The sequence below is a fragment of the Staurois parvus genome, unplaced genomic scaffold (genome assembly GCF_062004578.1).
Source record: "Staurois parvus isolate SC_StPar_1 unplaced genomic scaffold, SC_StPar_1.0 ptg000531l, whole genome shotgun sequence".
In the NCBI taxonomy this organism is placed as follows: domain Eukaryota; kingdom Metazoa; phylum Chordata; class Amphibia; order Anura; family Ranidae; genus Staurois; species Staurois parvus.
The window spans coordinates 416,988-437,130 of NW_028318327.1; positions in this window are offsets into that span (position 1 = coordinate 416,988).

Here is a 20,143-nt window from a genome sequence, read left to right on the forward strand (position 1 = left end):
TATAGACAGCTTATATTGCTTTGGATAGATGGCAATGTGGAGATAGCAGGGAAATTCAGGGACACTTTTATTTTAAAGTGCATTAACATATAATACACCACTCAAGCCTCATGTCTTCACTATTGTTAGGGCAGACAGTCCTGCACATTTCTTTGACAGATGCTGTCCTCAGCATTGCAGCACAATAGAGAGCAACATGACAACTGCAAATAACATGGTTAAGGCACAACTTGAAAAGAAACAAGTTCAAAAACATAATTAGAGTAATTTGCAGGAAGCTGCCTGTGGTTGGGCTGGAAAGGGCGGCGAACAATAGTGTCTCCTGAGGAGTCATGTAACAAGTGATCATCTTCTGAAGGTGACTCCAGGGCCACAGGCGGATAGAGGTCACTTGAGCCCTCCATACTTCCTTCACCTGGGCCCAGGACTGTTTCTTTGGATGTGTCAGAACAGTCTGTTGAGCTTGTAGGGTTCATCTGATCATAGTTGCTGTACTAGAGTTCTCTTTCTCTGCGTCTGCAGGGATCATGGCTCAAGCAAGAGTTGAGGCAAGAACCATTCAGCGGGGGCCTTCTGCATAGGTGGAATATCCACAGGATCAAATACCTCTCGGTCTGCTGCTGGTCTGGTGGAGCAGCCACCACTTAACACACAAGGTCTCAGTAAATTGTGATGAAGTGTCTCCTAATGGGGTTGAGCCTTTTGGAGTCCAAGTCTCCACATTTGAGACGGTGGAAAGGGCGGTTTCTCAACCTGAAAAGGGGACACTCTCATTTGGGTTCCAGCTTACTGCCCCTGGCATTTATTTGTATTTCTGACCAACACCCAGCACCCTGGTCACAATGGCAGATTCTCCAAGGCAGGATTGGGAGCCAGTTCCTTTATCTAGCACCACCTGTTTAGATTATTGCATTCGTTCCCAGTGTTCTTGCACCCATATGCTAGCTGTCCAGGGTGGTGTGTTTTTTGCAAGCCCAGTAGCAGGTCCACTGGCATTCAGGCATAGTGCCCGAACATTAGGAAGAAAGGAATGTGACCTGTTACAGATGTTTCCTGTAGTTGGCCACCAGGTTTCCACACATCTCAGGAGGGATTTTGGCCCACTCCTCTTGGCAGATCCTCTCCAAGTCATTAAGGTTTGGTGGCTGACAATTGGCAACTCAAACTTTCAGCTCCCTCCATAGATTTTCAGTCGGAATGAGGTCTGGAGATTGGCTCAGCCACTCTGGGACCTTAACGTGCTTCTTGAGCCACTCCTTTGTTGCCTTGGCCGTGTGTTTTGGGTCATTGTCATGCTGGAACACCCATCCATGACCCATTTTCAATGCCCTGGCTGAGGTAAGAAGGTTCTCACCCAAGATTTGACAGTACATTGCCCCGTCCATCATCCCTTTTATGCGGTGCAGTTGTCCTGTCCCCTTAGCAGAAAAACACCCCCAAAGCAGAATGTTTCCACCATCATGTCTGACAGTTGGGATGGTGTTCTTGGGGTCTTAGGCAGCATTCCTCCTCCTCCAAACATGGCGAGTTGAGTTAATGCCAAAGAGCTCATCTGACCACAACACTTTCAACTAGTCCTCCTCTGCATCATTCAGATGTTCAGTGGCAAACTTCAGACGAGCCTGAACATGTGCTTTCTTGAGCAGAGGGACCTTGTGGGCACTGCAGGATTTCAATCCTTGTTGGCTTAGTGTGTTACCAATTGTTTTTTGGTGACTGGAGATCATTGACAAGATCCTCACGTGTAGTTCTGGGATGATTCCTCACTGTTCTCATGATCATTGACACTCCACGAGGTGAGATCTTGCATGGTGCACCAGATCTAGGGAGACTGACAGTTGTTTTGTGTTTCTTCCATTTGTGAATGATTGCACCAACTGTTGTCACCTTCTCACCAAGGTGCATGGTAATAGTTTGGTAGCCCAGTCCAGCCTTGTGTAGGTCTACAATCTTGTCCCTGACATCCTTGGACAGCTTGTTGGTCTTTGCCATGGTGGAGAGTTTGGAATTTGATTGCTCCTGTGGATAGGTGTCTTTTATATAGGTAACAAAATTAGATTAGCAGCACTCCCTTTAAGAGACTGCTTCTAATCTCAGCGTGTTACCTGTATGAAAGACACCTGGTAGCCAGAAATCCTGCTGAATGATAGGGGATCAAATACTTATTTCCCTCATGAACATGCAAATCAGTGCATAATTTGTTAGACATGCATTTCTTTTTAATTATTTGTTGCTATTCTGTCTTTCGGTGTTACAATACACTTACCATTCAATTTTTAGACTGGTTATTTCTTTGTGAGTGGGCAAACATTCAAAATCAGCAGGGGATCAAATACTTATTTCCTTCACTGTATCTTCAGGCCAGAGACTCAGTCCGGTCCACTCCAAAGTGTCTACCCACAATGTGTAGTACTTGGCAGATTTGAAGGATATGAGACTGGGGTACCACAACCTGTCTCATTGTTTGGTGGGGATGCATGCCTGGTGGTGCAGCACTTTTTCCATTGTTTCAAACCAATCCCGTTATCTTAGGATCTCTCAAGCAGTAGTGGATAGCTTCTGCCATTCTTGGCAGGATGGCTTGTGCTGCCCTGACAGAAAGTGTTGTACCTGCAGATTAGGATCTTTTTGTTGGATCAATGCCCATTCCTCTTGATTGCAAATCTCACAGTCTCTGCCAGAGGACCGGTGGCCTGATCCTTGAAGGAGCACAAGGTGGCAGATGTAAGCAAGACAGGGGCCACCTCTATGTCCTCTTGGGTAGAGTCCACATCCTCCCCAGAGTGTTCCACTGGATAACTGGATAGGGAGTCTCACACAATGCGTGCCAAACCTCAGAGCCAGTGTCTTAAATAAACTCCACTTTACCCAAGATGACTGCTGTAGTCACATGGGGTGGCAGCATCAACCAGACAGCTTTCCCAGTGACCCAGAAAACCATAGAGGAACACTGTTCCTTTCTCTCTGCCATGCCGCTGCGGTTGAGCACCACCTACAGTGGAGAAAGTAGACTGCATCTGCCTACAAGCCAAACTGATAACAGGACTTTCCCTTACACCTCCTGTCCCCACAAGAGTTGAGAGGGTTAGACAGGACACAGATTGGCACAGATGGCTACAGATGGTTCTGGCCAACAGAAGAGCTGGATCTTGCAGTGATATCTGTATATGCAGCAGTATTTAGTTATTATAGCTCTGGCTGTAACTGGACCATTAATCTGTTAGGAAGCTTAATCTGTTAGGAAATTTTAATGTTTACCAGTCAAGATGGTGATGAACACGTGTCTGAGCCCTTCTTGTTTTATTGAAGGACAGTAGGCACATGAATAAATGGATACATTAGTATTTGATTGAAAAAAAAAAATTAAAATGAGAATAATATAGCAAAACTATGCAGAAATATAATAGATAGATAGATAGATAAATTTTTCAACTTATTCTGCTCTAGTTAAAACACTGTAAGTAACATCCCATGCACATCCAGCAATCCAGCTCTGCAGAAAAGATAAGCCATGTAATACATCTCAGAGAAACTTGCCAGAAAGGAACAAATTAACACAAATTGTAAGATAAGTGCAGTGTTTTCTTCCTGAAAATTACACTCCCAAGAATGCCCTAACCAAGGGCACGCTGCTTTAGTTTTCAGCCCACGTGCTTTCATTTGCACACAAGGACTGCTAAAACTTTTCAAGTCCAATCTGGTGTTAATACCAAGAACAGAGGCGCACAGAGAGAGATGAAGGCGGACATTTAATGGGACAACGATTTAGCTGGATCCATTCCTGCAATTTCTTTATTGATTGTAAGTGGATGGAAATAGGAGAGACAGAGGGCAATGGTCTGGGCACGTTCAACTTATCTTCACAGTCTAGTCTTTCATGAGATAATAGACTTGGTGGAAGATCTTCTGGAACTGGTTTGATGGTTTTGTATTTACTTTAGCTTGAAGGATTTCCTCCTTTTAAAGCAAACACTGTGCCTGTATGATTGTAGCTCAAGTAAAAGTTTATTGCTACATTAGACTGTACAACGTTACATTAAAGACTGAAATACTGTATAAACATCAACTTAACGCTTTATAGCTGTTTGCATTGTGTTATGTGTACACGGAAATACCCACTTCCACTTTAGCCTATATATTCCTTTGAAATTCCTGCATTGCATGAAAATAATAATATTTCACTGTAATGATATTCCTAGGGGTGACAAAAAGTTTAAAGCTGAACTCCAGACAGACATACAAGAAGCAAATGAATGCAGCTCCATATTCAGTAATACATCCTTACTTTGGATGAGGTTCAGGTCCGTTACCAATGTGGGTTTAAGGCAAATGCATGGGGTTTGTCAAATTTGTTAAATGGAAACTTTTGGTTAAAAACTTTGCAGGTGTACCTCCAAAAAAAAGGCATTGTAGTGCCTAACCCTTTTCCCTGGCCAATTGAGTCACAAGAGCCACTAATTTGATGGAATGGAGAACCCAGACATGGTTCTAATAAAGTGTGGGCTCACATCAGCCATATTGTCACTGTATTGAGAGACATTCACACTTTTTGTGAGGGCCCATTCACACCAGAACACATGAGCCCTGTATTCCAAGTGTGTTTCCTGCGCTGAGCAAAATGCGCTGGTTGTGCGACTCTGCTGTGGGTGTCAATGTATTCCTAATGACACAAAGTGTATTTTCAAGCACCATGTGCAGTACCATGTGATCCAGCTTTAGTGTGTGCACTGCTTTTGGTGCTATCCAGTGCGATTTCAGTTCATTCAATGGAATCACACTGGCTCACACGGGAATTGCACAGTGACATGCAGAGCATCCTTGTGCAATTCCGTTGAGAATTGGAACTAAAGGCTCACAACATTGAGCCGTGCATATGTATGTTTTTGCACCATATGCACCAGGCAGTATAATCATTTGAATAGGTTGCCTAACTCGCAACAAGATATGGCAAAGTAGCTCATGCACCTTTTTAAGTGTCAAGCTTTGTGCATTTTTTATCCATGCAGGTTTTTTTTATGCAACAAATGCATGACATTTTTGCCGCATTTAGGTTGCCATTAACAATTAATGGCAACACAAGTATGGCGCACGATTTTCGGGCATAACGCAAAAGCACATGAAGTCAATTTTGCTGTGAATTCAGGCTTAGAGAGAACTGAAAATTCTGTGCAGAATGATTGTTTTTTCTTTTTTTAGCACGTTTACTGAGGCATTGCCCAGCTTCCCATGCCATGCCTTGCTTATTCACCTTACAAATGGCAAGAATTAAATTAAAAGATCCAACCTCATTCAGATTTTATAAACATATATGTTGCTAGGGTTGCTCAGGAGGGCAGCAACATCTCTTCAAATTCCAACAGATGAATAAACTTCCAAAACTTGGGACTTTAAAGGTGCCCAGTGATATTTTTAATGTGCAATACTATTAATGCACCAATTTATTCTATATATCCTAGATTGTAAGCTCGAAAGAGTAGGGCCCTCAAACCCCTCGTATATCACATTGTATTGTTATTGTACTGTCGCATGTTCTGTCTCCCTTTGTAATGTACAGAGCTGAGCGAACTATTGGCACTTTATAAATACTGTATAATAATAATAATTAATAAAAATGTTAAAATATATGGTCTCAAGATCGCCCTCTGATGATGATGTGATGTCGAAACATGTAGGGTGTGGCTTGGCTGGAGTGAAGTACCCTGTGAGAGCCTGGCGGTCCACAGCCTGTACCCAGCAGAGCCAATACTGACACAGGCGATTGTACCTTGTGCCAGAATGAGACACTCCTATATGTAAGTGCAATGATGCTAAACGTTTTACCCTATGGCACTCACCCATCTTTTCCTTCTCTTTTGGGATACCTATATGGAGTGAAAAATGCACCTCTGCACTGATTATTTATTGGTGCCTGGAAATCTGGATGCTATTGAAGTATTGGTTTTTCTCCAAGAATCTGTTAGGTTCACACCTATGCTTATTGCATTTGAGGAGTTTCTGCATTGCATTTTGCGTTGCGTTTTGCACTTAAATTTTTTTACGTGTTTTAGATGCATTTTGGGAGGGAGAGGTTCATTTTTTTCTTGTTGCTAGGCAGATTTTAAATGCAAAACGCATCAAAACATGGCAAAAACACAGCAAAAACACAATACATGCTTTTCTGCAGTGTTCCCTTTGAAGTCTATAGAACCAAAAATGCAATGTTTTGCATTTAATAAAGTCCCTGATGCTTTCCAAAAAACGCACCAGGTGAATGTGTCCCATAGGAAATCATGTTAAATGGACTGTACTTAGTTTCTGCAAAACGCAGCAGAAAACCCTTAGGTTTGAACCTAGGGTTAGGGAATGCTGTGGAGAATCAACCATATGGATGCCAAATTATTTTGATTGGAGTGAAAAAAAGTGTGTTTTTTTTTATACAGCTGGTGAGTATATTTTGTGTGCGGTGAAAGGGCAAGTGGTGGACTCCCGATTGGAAAATCATATACATCTGGAACAGTGGCATTTTATTTAGGTTGTTTTGGAACAGATGACATGTTATTATTTTATTGACTTTTCTGGCAGAACTATATGAATATTTGTTATGAACTTTTTTTATTTATCTATGAACTTTGACACTTTGAGGAATCAACATTTGCACTTCACACTTGTATGAGTTTTATATAAACTTCACACTATTTTAATAATTTATTTATTGAGCTCATGAATTTTGGGACTTTGAGGAATGAAATAATTAATAACACATAATTTGCACATCTTTTAGACCAGGTTCACACTGATGCGGTGCGGGAAACGCAACAAATCATGTACCGCATTGCAATCCCATGGCCTTCATTCGATCTGGTGCAGGTGTCAATGTTAATATAATGACACCTAGAAACAGTTTGAAAAATGCAGTGTGATTGCCAGGAATCACATTGCATGGGTGAGAACACCTTTTTTTGGTGCGGATGCAATGCAATTTGATCCATACAAAATGTATGGCTTAAATCGCACCACACAGACATCACATGTAATTTGCACAGGAATGCGGTACAATTCCTGTACAAATTACATGCAATGTCCCATGCCGCATTAGTGTGAACCCAGTCTGACCCTAGGTTCACACCTAAGCGTTTTCTGCAGCATTCTGCGTTTTTCAGAAATGCAGTACAGTCCATTTAACATGATTTCCTACGGGACATGTTCACATCTCTGCGTTTTCACCTGGTGCGTTTTTTGGAAAGGGTCAGGGACTTTTTTTTTTAACGCAAAAAGTTGCGTTTTTGTTTCTATAGACTTTAATGAAAATGCTGCAGAAAAGCATGTATTGCGTTTTTGATGCGTTTTGCCTAGCAACAAGAAAATTTAAAAAAAAGAATGCAAAATGCATCAAAAACGCGGCAAAAATGCAAGTTCAAATACGCAAAACACAATGCAGAAACAGCTCAAATGCAACCTGCATAAGTGTGAACCTAGCCTTAGATGTATTTGCACTGATTTTTCTTGGTTATAACGAAAAATTTATTTTATTGTTTGACTTTTTTTATCTATTTTTGCAAATCATTTTTGGTGGAAGCCCAGTCACAAATTTTATTTATTAGTTTTTGATAGTACTATAAGTTTGAGTAAGTGACTGCAGCTGGACAGACTCCTGCCTGTCAGATGTAATGGCACCCCCACGCACTCCTACCGTCTATCCCAGGCCCTGCTTGCTGATCTGCAGGCCCGGTACTGGCATTGTGGGTGCCGCCGGGTAGCGGGAAGGGAGCAGAATGGACACACATCTGCTCTCCTCCCTTTCTTGTTGTTGAGCCAGAAGTGAAGTATAAAACGTCACTTCCGAGTCCCCATGTCAGTGTCCTCGGTATGGCTGGGAAAGAATCGCACTGCATTAGATTCAGTGGAGCAAAGGGGAGACAAACAAGGTCTAAAAAGACCCTGGATGTCTCATTAAAGAGAGCCTATCACTAAAAAATCATCCCTATGTGACAAAAATAATGGTAAGTAAAACTAAATATTGTTTTAAATGTAAAAAATTTAAGTTACACCCAAGCACATAAAATCCCCCCCAAAAAATATTTTTTGAGACCCCCCCAACCCAACAGATACGCACGTATGAACGTAAGCGCACACTTCAGGGGTGCCTACATATGAAAACATTGATTGTGATACACGTTACATATCACTGCACACGCTGGAGTTAGGGGAACATTTCTACCACCAGACCTCCTCCATAATGCCAAACTGATGACCCATAGGGGACCTGTAAAGCGCCTCCTACTGCAATTTGTCAGCATTTCACGGATTTGTGCACATTTAAGGTTTGACATGTTGGGTATCTATTTACTCAGTACAACCTTATCTTTTTTATTTCACAAAAAATTGGGTAATTTATTGCATTTGTGTGCCCTAAAATTAACTTTAGTGTATTTTTACTGGCGTTTTGCATTACCTGAACCCATGTGGTAATATTTGGTGACATTGTTGCAATTACCACTATTTTATTCTCTAGGGCAGGGGTCTCTAAACCTTTCAAATAAAGGGCCAGTTTACTGTCCTTTAGAATTTAGGGGGTCGGATTGTAGAGGTAGAAAATGTCCCGGGCCCAGCATCCGTGAGAATAAACATGACATTAGGGTTGGTGTTCAGTAGGAGTAGTAGTGCACCATCATTGGTATTAGTGGGAGAAATAGTGCCCACTATTGGTATCAGTGGAAGAATGGTGTCCCATTTTGCTGTCAGTAGGAGGAATAGTACCTTATCATTGATACTAGTGGGAGGAATAGTGCCCCATAATAAGTGTCAGTGGCAGGAATTATGCACCACTGTTGGTAGCAGTGGGAGGAACAGTGCCCCATCACTGGTATCAGTGGAAGAATAGTGCCCCATTGTTGGTGACAGTAGGAGGAATAGTTCCCCATTGCTGGTATCAATGGAAGAATAGTGCCCCATTATTGGTGTCAGTAGGAGGAATAGTGCCCCATCGTTGATACTAGTGGGAGGAATAGTGTCCCATCAATGATAATACTGGGAGGAATAGTGCCCCCATCATTAGTGTCAGCAGGAGGAATAGTGCCCCATCACTGATACTAGTGGGAGGAATAGTGCCCCATCAATGATAATACTGGGAGGAATAGTGCCCCCACCATTAGTGTCAGCAGGAGGAATAGTGCCCTATCACTGATACTAGTGGGAGGAATAGTGCCCCATCATTAGTGTCTGTGGCAGGACTTTTTCCACACTGTTGACATCATTGGGAGGAATAGTGCCCCATCACTGATACTAGTGGGAGGAATAGTGCCCCATCATTAGTGTCTGTGGCAGGACTTTTTCCACACTGTTGACATCATTGGGAGGAATAGTGCCCCATCACTGATACTAGTTGGAGGAACAGTGTCTCATATCATTGGGAGGAAAAGTGACCCAAGGGCCAGATAAAGGCTAGCAAAGGGACGTATCCGGCCCTCAGGCCACAGTTTGGAGACAACTGCTCTTGGGTGTCTGCTGTCAGAAAATATATAATGTTTTGGGGGTTTATGCAATCTTCAGGCCAAAAATTATTTTAACATGTGTGCAAAAAATGCAAAATCGGCTCTGACAGTAAAACATTTAAAGCATTTTGAGTATCACAGTTTTTCACAAAGTCACGAGTGCAATTTTGAAGCACAATGCAGGCTCATCCAATATATTTTACCCAAAAATTGGGCATTACATTGTGTTTGTTTGCCCAAAAATTCGTTTTAGTGTATTTTTTCCTGAAAAACAGCTGTGCAAATATTGTGCTACATAAAAAAATTGCCATATTTTATTCTATTACAGAAGCCGGGAAGACGGATCGAGGAACAGGTAAGATCAAACAAAAACTCTGCAGGAGTAAGAGCGGGTACCTGTCAAATTCACGTACCCGCTCCCCACCTCCCCAATGGTTAGCAGTCATCTGTACTGTCTGCAGTCTCTGGTCATCCCTGTGCTGTCCGCAGTCTCTGGTCATCCCTGTGCTGTCCGCAGTCTCTGGTCATCCCTGTGCTGTCCGCAGTCTCTGGTCATCCCTGTGCTGTCCGCAGTCTCTGGTCATCCCTGTGCTGTCCCCAGTCTCTGGTCATCCCTGTGCTGTCCGCAGTCCCTGGTCATCCCTGTGCTGTCCGCAGTCTCTGGTCATCCCTGTGCTGTCCGCAGTCTCTGGTCATCTCCTGTACTGTGTCTGCAGTCCATTAGTTCAGATTTTTTTTTCCCTGTTTTCTGCCTCTAAAACCTAGGTGCGTCTTATGGTCAGGTGCGTCTTATACGGCGAAAAATACGGTAACCATCTCCTAGATTATAAGCTCCAAGGAGCAGGGCCCTCCCTATCCCTCTTGTATTGAACTGTATTGTTGCTGTATTGTCTCCCTTTATATTGTAAAGCGCTGAGCAAACTGTTGGCGCTATATAAATCCTGTATAATAATAATATTATTATTATATGTTACACAAGTTTTGTACAATCTCCTACAATCGACCAAAAACTAGGTAGACAAGGGGCTTGCTTGATTGTATATACTGTAAACTGTATATATAGGTTAGAGAAACCCTCATATTAATTATTGGCATAGCTATAAGTAGGCTGTAATCATTTTAGGGCTTATTTACATCAGATGCAGTTGAAAAAAACACAGTACAAGTGCATATACAAGAAAAATGAATATATTTCAATGAGCCTAGTTTACCCCACTGCAGTGCTTTCATGTGCATTAAAAAAAAAAAAAAAAAAAAAAGACAGCCTGCCACAATTTTTTGAACGTAAATGTACCACAGTGCACTAAGGCTGCTTTCACATGCAATAAAAACTCAAAATGTATTTTTGATGCATTTTCTGGTTGATTGAGCCCACAATGCACCCCCCCGTGCATTTTTTATACGTTTTTGAAGCATTTTCTATTCGTTTCAATATTGAGCTGTGTTTTTGGTGCGGTTTTGAAAAGCACAATAAAAAATGCAGCAAGCTGGACTTTTCAAAATGTACCGCAACACAGTAGTGTGAAGAGTGCCATAGGATTCAAAGGGAAAACATTTTCTTGTGTTTTTCTTGCATTTTAGCAAGATAAAAATACAGCAAAAATGCATTAGTGAGAGCAACCGTACATGCACATAAACACACCACAAATGCAACTCAGCAAAAAAAAAAATGTTTAAAAAAAAAAAAAAAAAGTGCACTGAAAATGAAAAAAAAAAAAAAAAAAAAAAAACCACACCAAATGCAAAACTGAGATTGTGTTGTAAGGGCTGGTTAAAACGTGGCTGTTGGTGTGTAGTTGAATGACAGCAGTGCCTATGTACCAATCATGGTGTATCACACTTTTTTTTTTTTTTAAACAAACTTTAATGAATTGTCATACAGTGTGGCCAATAAATTCTGGACTTTTTGGACATTGTTTGGAGTTTTTTGGACATTGTAATTTTTTTTTTGGACACTTTTGGTTTTTTGACTTTTGTGATCTTTATTGAACACTTTATGTTTTAATTTAGTTTATTTTATTTATTGGCAACAGCTGTCGCCATTAGCAATAATCACTGTGTTCCCCCGGCAGGGACAGCTTCCCGCGCTCCTGCCCTGAAGACAAATTAGCTCTCCGGAAGGGATTCCCCCTTTAACACTGACTGTGTTGATGAGGGAATAGATTTTCCTCCAATTTTCTTTCCTGCAATTCGTGGTTACAGGAGGAACAAATCACATTGTCTATGGCCTGTCCTAAGACTGGCTAAAGGCAGAGAAAGCTAGGTATCAAAGTAGTAGTTACCTTTAGGCTCCATTCACACCTATGCAGTTTACTTTTTGTCCGTTTTGCAGTGATTTCTGCAGTTCGTTATGCGATTTTCTACAAGTGTTTTTGACGCTTTTTTTATGTGTTTTTGATGCATTTTTACCGTTTTTTGCATTTTGGCCAGGTCTTTTTTTTTTAATGGATTTTTTTTTGTTGCTGGGCAGAATAAAAATGCAGAATGTGGCAAAAAGGCAGCAAAAACGCACTACCATGCATTTCAGCAGCTTCTCCATTGAACTCTATTGTAGCAATAATGCTGTTTTTTGCTTTTGAAAAAGTTCCTGACCCTTTCCAAAAATGCAGCAGCTTAAAAAAGCATAGAAAGTTACATAGTTAGTCTGGCTGAAAAAAGACAAAAGTCCATCCAGTTCAAACATTTAAAAAAAAAAAAAAAAGTTATAATCCTATTCCCACAGTTGATCAAGAGGAAGGCAAAAAAACCAGCAAAGCATGATCCAATTTGCTCCTGCAGGGAAAACAATTCCTTCCTGATCCCTCCAGAGGCAATCAGATATTCCCTGGATCAACTATACCTATAAATGTTAGTATCCAGTTATATTCTGCGTATCCAAGAAAGAATCCAGGACTTTTCTAAAGCAATCCACTGAGCTGGCCAGAACCAACTCTTAAGGGAGTCTATTCCACATTTTCACAGCTCTCACTGTGAAGAAACCTTTCCGTGAACATGTGATCATAGGAAACCATGTTAAATGGACTGTAGTGCATTTCTGCAAAAACCACTAAAAAACGCATTGTTGTGAATGGAGCCTTAAAGTGTATGGGCAGTATAAGATAAATTACCATTCAGATTGAAATTGCCCATTTCTTTTGATTTGACCCTTGTTTTTTTTTTTCTTTTTTGGAGTCACACAAAAATCCATTGTTTGCAATGCTGCTCCAAAAAAGTTTTCCTGAGGGAACATCATGATCGGCAGGTCAGAAAACTTTTACTAACTGCTGTTTTCCTTGGCACCTGGATTGTCTGCTATCCCTTTTCTTCAATTGATCCTAGATAAATCTGTTTGTAGAGGTGGGGATTTCCATATTTCTACATAGAGCCGTGGCTAAGCAAATACAACTGGAAATCCCCTTTAAAGTGTTTCCAAACCCAAGAACAAAAATGTAATATATTGAAGTGGATGGAGGAATTACCCCCCCATCAGGATATTGCATTCTGACAGCGGACTTCTGACTCTCCACTGTTAGAATGCACTGATCAGCAGCTGCAACTGATTGGCTGCAGCTGCTGATCAATTAAAGTTTTCCAACGTGTCTATTTGACAGAAGTTGATCTAACCAGGGAGGATTACACAGGGACCAAAATTCATCAGGTCCCTGCTGAAATGTCCAAATTTCGATCCGTTTGTTTCAAGCTTCAAGACTACAGACTAACTCCTCCTCTCCTTATGTACATAACATGGGGGAAGGGGTCCTACTGTCTACAGAGATGAACTGGCCAGGGCTGATAACATTATTTGAGATTCCTTGCAGCAGAATCAGCATTGTATTTTTTGTCCTTCCAGGATTTTTAACCACATGAGGACCAGCATGTTAAATCACCTTCCGTTTTGTAGTGTTATAGTTTGACTGACAATTACTTGGTCATAAAACTGTGTACCCAAATTATTTTTGTATAATTTTAAGACAGACAGTGCCTTTTTTGGTGGTATTTAAAGCTAAAATGTAGGTATGTATTTTATTGCATGGTTACATTGGTCCAATGTAAGTATGCATATCTCATACCTGAATGATACCCATGGAAGCTGCAAATTACTGTAGATGCTGCCCTCACTAGCAGCAGTCTTCTGAGTCTTCTAAATCCAGTACCATATTACCACAGGGGGTCGCTTTGTAAACAGGGCTCATATTTGCTGGCAGCAAAGGTCATGCTGGCCAAGGGCCCCTCCCACTGTCCTCCTGCAACAGGAATGAGATGAAGTACCATGTAGTGTAGATGGAACTCCACCATCTTGGTTGCTTCTGGCCTGAGGCTATCTTCAAGAACTTACGATCATTCACACAATCAGTCTTTTCAACGATTTACTGTAAACATGAACAGAAAGCATATATTTCCAATACACCTTTTCCTCTTTCTATCCACCATTACAATTACTACACAATTTGAACTCAACTTTAACCCAAGGATACCAACCAGCACTTCCAGTTCCCTCGACTGTAAGTTACATTAGGTGGGTTCTCTGATGGGGACTGCACTGGGTCTAACCCGAAGGGCATACTTCAACTGGATTGTAACTTATATAGTGGTGTTCTGTAGGCTTCTGTTTCCCATCAACCTCTGCTCTAAAGTTCTTCTGCCCCCAGATCACAAAGGAAGGCTAGCCCCACCAACGGTACCAACTGTACCCACCTCGGGGAGGAGTTTCCCTAAAAGGGGTACAAACCCCTGCTTACAGCTTGCTCTTGGCACTGCCACTATTCAACAAATGTCAAGGCATTCTCTGATTTGACAGATTATCTCAATCAGATTATCTCAAGCCTACGCATGAGCACCAAAAAGAAAAGGAATGCTGCTCTCCATCTGTTTATTTACAATGGGTGGAAGGCAAGTAGTTAAAGAGAGAAAATTTTGGGAAATCTACATTATGTTGATAGGATATACTACAATTTTTCCCCCTTACATACAATGTATTAAAAAAAATCTTGAACATTGACAAGTCTTTACTCACTGGCATAAAAAGTTTAATAGATAATAAAATATAACACATGAGGAAACACACTACTTTGCTGGTTTAGTCAGCACAGCGCCGTATGTTATAACACAGAAAGTGGAAACAGAATCTGTAGAATCCTAGGTGGCCTCTTCATAAGACACCCTGACCTTTGCCGGTTTGTGTATGACATCGCTTACACAGCTGTGATATTGTTGCTCATACTTTGGCTTTACTCTCTATTGTGTGTTGCTGTATCAAACCTCAAACATTCTTTTGTTCTTCCCTGCGTGTGCAGCTCTCAGTAGCTTGGTTTATTTTTCCTGTACAAAGTATTTGCTCTGTATTCATGTTCTTCACAGAGGCTCAAGTTTTCTTTTGGTGGAAAATGACCATTTCATTGTCACTTAAAACCACATTTACACATTGCTTACTTTGCTGACAGTTAACTTCTGCTATTTGAATTGATTAAGTTATTTTAGGCTTTTCAGAGCATGGGCTCTTAGTGGGGCACTCCTAAATGCCAGGCCAGGAGCCAATGTGTACTAAACCCAATAGATAAATAAACATTTGCACTTGGAAAATGATTAACCATATTTTGAATTGTGCCATGTTAAAGAGACTCTATCACTTTGCCTATTTATTGTCCATGTTTTTCTGACCCACTTATGCTCACCATGCACCTTCACCACTCCAGGAGTCAACCCTGTGTAAGCTTTATGTTGGATCGAGTTGGAGCTTACACAGGGTTCATAATGTCATCTTCCTCTTCACATCACAGTGTTCAGGCCTAAGGATTGGCTACTAAGTCCCAGCATTGGACCATCAGAGAAGGTCACCAGCCGAACATAGAAACAAACTGCGTGCATCCAGGGTCATTGTTTCTGTGGACTTTTTGGCCACACACAAACAGACCACAGCTAATCAGATAGTTTGTATGTGGCCATTGTACAGAGTGTCATTTAATCCAGAGATGCTGTTTAGCCACCTAAAAAACAGCAAAATATTCACTCCTAATTGCCCATGTGAATGAAGCCTTAAAGGAGAACCCAACCCACGTCACCCTTGTGGATTACAAATTGTTATCTACAGATATGACCTATTGGTGCACTGAATACTCAGTGGAATGCAAATCTGCTTCTTAGTAAGAAAGCAGCAGCTCCTATTCTCACCACCTGATGGTTCCTAGTAGCAATATTTTGTAACAGTATCAGCCAAATGATCAGAGAAACAATCAAGAACAACTTGATATTTACTAAATTAACACAAGGTGAAATGACAATACACATAGAATGTTGATGTATCCAAGTGCTGGCTAGTTCAAACGCATGACTGAGGGACATTTTTAACAAAGACTGCCTTGAGTTTGTTTCCTTCTAGTGTGCAGCCCAGTGACTGTAACTTTGTGCCCTGGAAGCAGTGAGAGAAGGACCATCATTGAGAGCATGGGACTATGGAACATGTAGTCCGGATCTTTACATGGAGCAAATGCTGCTGTAAACTACAAGGTCCAGCCAACTGAAAAGAAGGGGAAATGAAGGAAGAGGACATATATAGCCAAGCCTGGGAAAAGCTCACACTCTTGGGACCACCACCTGAGGTTGAAATGAGGAGCTTGGATACTCTGGAGAGGTAGTTCAGGCCATGTGGCTTAGACAGTGCTGGGAATCTTCAGTGGGTGAGCTATATATGTGCAGGCAGATCATCCACTTCAGCCCGCTGCTGGTCAAGTGACTGTCCAGGGTCATTCTCATCATCCCCATGACAGGGCCTGCTGAAACCCAGCATTGCCAGGTGCAGGGTTCAGACACTTCTCATTGGACACGGATTCTGCAAGAGCCTGTTTCAGGCCGTCTCCTTACCTTGAGCCTCGGTATCTTCAGGAATCAGGATTGGTAAGCGGGCAATGCAGACACCTTTACTTCATCTCCTTAAGGCTTCTAACAGGGAACACTTGCATATGCAATTCATTATTGCAGGTCGCCATTGCACAGCAATCCCTTTGAATCTTGGTTGAGCTAGCTGAAGATTTTGGACACATTCCATTGTCAAGACTTTCCTCTCTTGTCTTCCCACTTTCACTTAAATGACTCACCTCTGTGTATATTGATGGAAATTCTCGCTCAGAAATAGTTTACTGGAACACTTACATATTGATTTATTATAAACTGTGTTGATGTTTTCTTTTGGGGCCGTGGCATCAGGACTTTAAGGGAGAGAGCTCACATAGGAAAGTCATCCTTCTTCCTTTTATAGATCATAGATCAAAGATGGCTTTAAAAAAGTCCTGGATTCTTTCTTGGATACACAGAGTATAACTGGTTACTTCTTATAGGTAAAGGTGATCCAGGGAATATCCGATTGCCTCTCGGGGGATCAGGAAGGAATTTTTTCCCTGCAGGAGCAAATTGGATCATGCTTTGCTGGGCTTTTTTGCCTTCCTCTGGATCAACTGTGGGTTTAGGATTATAACTTTTTTTTTTGTTTTTTTTTTAATGGTTGAACTGGATGGACTTTTGTCTTTTTTCAGCCAGACTAACTATGTAATTCTCCAATGGTCTGCTTGTAGCTGTTGTTTGATTCACCTTCATTGCATATCTGTGTTCTAAATCCTCAAAAATTAAATGGTTTGTACTAAAAATATATGTTTTAACAATCCTTGTCTTTGTCTGTTGACTTGAGAACTTCTAGTAAATATTCAATTGCTTTACTACATTTTGGTGTAGTTGAAAGTGTGATGCTTTGTGAACCATGTCTGAACTCAGGGTGTCAGAGGGCTTGCAAGGTCAGGGCAACCTTTGGGGACCGTCATCTTCCAGCGGCCCCTAAGGGGGTGGTGCTACATCAGGAAGGTATGCAATAGTGTTAGATGAAGAATAACAGTCAATGGAGCTCTCTTAGTAACAGGGATGCTTAGGATTAGCTTCCATCTAGCCACAAGGTGGCAACAAAAATACAGTATAACAGAGTATCAGAAACGTTGGCATGCAAAACAATACAGTATAGCACAAATTACAGCAAATATGCTTACTTATATTTCCCTGGAATTTAGGTAGTATCACCTCTCACACTAGGAAACTGACCGTAGCTTCTCATTCTGGAAGGCCCAGTATCTGGTGACTGCTCACGTGCCCAGTCACTGCTATCCCATCAGACATGGTATCTCTGATCACCACAGGGTGGCAAAAGCTGGAATCTTTATCTCCCAGGTGTGTCCAAGAGTCCAGGGAATGATGGGAACCCAGAGTGTACCTGCTGCTGGGGAAAGCAAATAAAGTTAGGTCATTGCATCATTTTCCAAAATGTTATAGTGTTTAAATTACCCACTCTGGTATATACAGAGAACAGTGGACATAACAATTTCAAACAATTTTAGTTCCAAGCTTTTTGTCACCTGATAAATGACTACATAGAAATTCTGATGTTGAGACCATTTAAGGTGTGTAGAAAAGGATTCATTCTCTGACAATTTTACAGGCAATTTGCTGCCTTTGTAACCATTTACTTAGGTAAATTGTTTTCAATTGAGCATTAATGCAATGCTTCTGAAGGGTTCTGCTTGTGACAAATGATTCTGCTAGTGTTGTTAGGCATTTGTCAATACCTGATTTTGATTAGATTTTCCATGTTCTCTAACACAGGCAAGCTTGTACCAACCTGCTGGAGCACCAGAAGATTCTCTGCTCTTCCACAACTAGGTGGTCCAAAAACTTATCCAGGATATTAGCATATCCCCTCTCAGCCCTGTCCAACTAATTGTTGGTAAGGGGGAAAAAAATACTTCTTCAGGTGTCCTTGTCACTGCCTGAGACACTTCCAATTGGCTGTCCATAGGCAGGGTCCTCTAAGAACCCAGAAGAAGACACCCTCCCTAGGGAACAGCGGAGGACTGGTGGACTTGGGCAGATTGTCAGTGGTTAACCAGCAGCCCCCACATCAAGATTTAGCTGTGGCTAGGGACCTGTATTGGAGACTTAGGTGAGTATATTTAGCTTCTTAAGGTAAGAAAAGTAAAAAGTCTAATAAATAATCCCAAATAACCCCGTGCTCACTTTATTAATAAAACAGGATGGGGTTAAACTATTGGGAAAAACAGAGAAATACATTCAATACAATGTATGAAACATAAAAAAACACAATGAAATAATTAGGCTGCAGATAGCAATAAGTCAATGCTCATCAGCGATGCTGCCTGTACAGGATGCAAGTTCAGTCCACAACACGTGCTTCAGGAATGATGGCTGGTTTCCTCCTCCTCAGTTCTAAAAATGGAGTCTGAGCTCCCAGGATGCACCTGTTTCCTTTTCTTGAAATGAATGATGATGGGAGCTTTTATTAAAGCTGAACAGTTTCTAGTTTCTGTAAAACAGTAAATGTATTCCCTCACCAGAGGGCTAGAATACAAGTACATGTATCATAGCCAGCGTAGTGATTCCAGTGTTACAATCCCTGGACACACTGCTGTGGTCCTTGTGACGGAGATCAGAAATATTATTTTATTATGGTGTTGTTTGTTGAAATTAACGTGTGTGTCCATCAGTTAGCTTGTCTGCTTAGTTAAAATGTGAAGTTCCTGTGCTACGCAGGGGGTGGGAGATGAGATTGATCTCCACAGGGAGTGCAGGCAGCATGGTGTCCTGTGGCTGTGAAAAGCCAGACATGTTGGCACCAGGAATTTGGGGCTTGGTTAAATTGAAAGGCATATAATGTTCCTATAATGGGGGAGAATGGGCAGAGTTTGTCAGGATGGACAGAGCATCTCATGGCTGCAGACCTTACTAGGACATGCATTGAACTGTGCTTTGCTTTGTGCACTGCTGGGACTTATGGTTCTACATTGCTTGTGTAGTCTTGAAGCTGCGGCCAAGACACACAGCCCTCTGAAGACCAGTGAGGAGTTGGTGCCTATCTGCCTAGACTTCCTCTGCTGGGGCCACTGCTGGTGGGTGAGTCCCTGAATCTCTAACCTGTGCCAAGGATTTAATCCTCTCTGCCTGTCTGCTGTGTGCCATCCCCTGTGCTGAGGATTCAACCTGGACTTAATCCTTGCCTGCCAGAGTCCTGCCGCCCTGCTGTGTGCCACCCCCTGTGCTGAGGATCCACCCTGAACTTAATCCTTGCCCGCCCGAGTTCTGTTCCCTGTTGTGTGCCTGCCAGAGACTGCTCCCTGTTGTGTGCCACTTTTACTTAACCCATTGCCTGCCAGAGACTGCTCCCTGTTGTGTGCCACTCGGACTTAACCCATTGCCTGCCAGTCTGCCTCCCTGTTGTGAACCCAGACAGTGCTACGGACTATCCCCCCGTGTTGCCTACCAGAACTTGGTGATCCTTGTCGTGTGTCCCACCCTGTGGTACGGACTTAACTTTTGTTTTGCCAGAACCTTGCTATACTCATCATGTGCCCTCCAAATCACTCAATAAAAGCCTTGTGTGTCCCACTGCTCTCCACATGTGTTCTGTTCCACCCACATCTCCGTCACAGTCCTCTTTTTCCTTGCACTGTTTTGGACAATATATGAATTTGGATATACACTTTATTGATTGGACTTCTCTATTTGTTACCACCTTTTGACTATTATTTGTAGTATCGGTTCATATATGATGTATTGATTAATGTTTCATGGTTATTGATTATAGCAATTGGGAGTGATTTTCTTTGCACACATAATAGATTTTATTGATGCTTTCTCATATATAA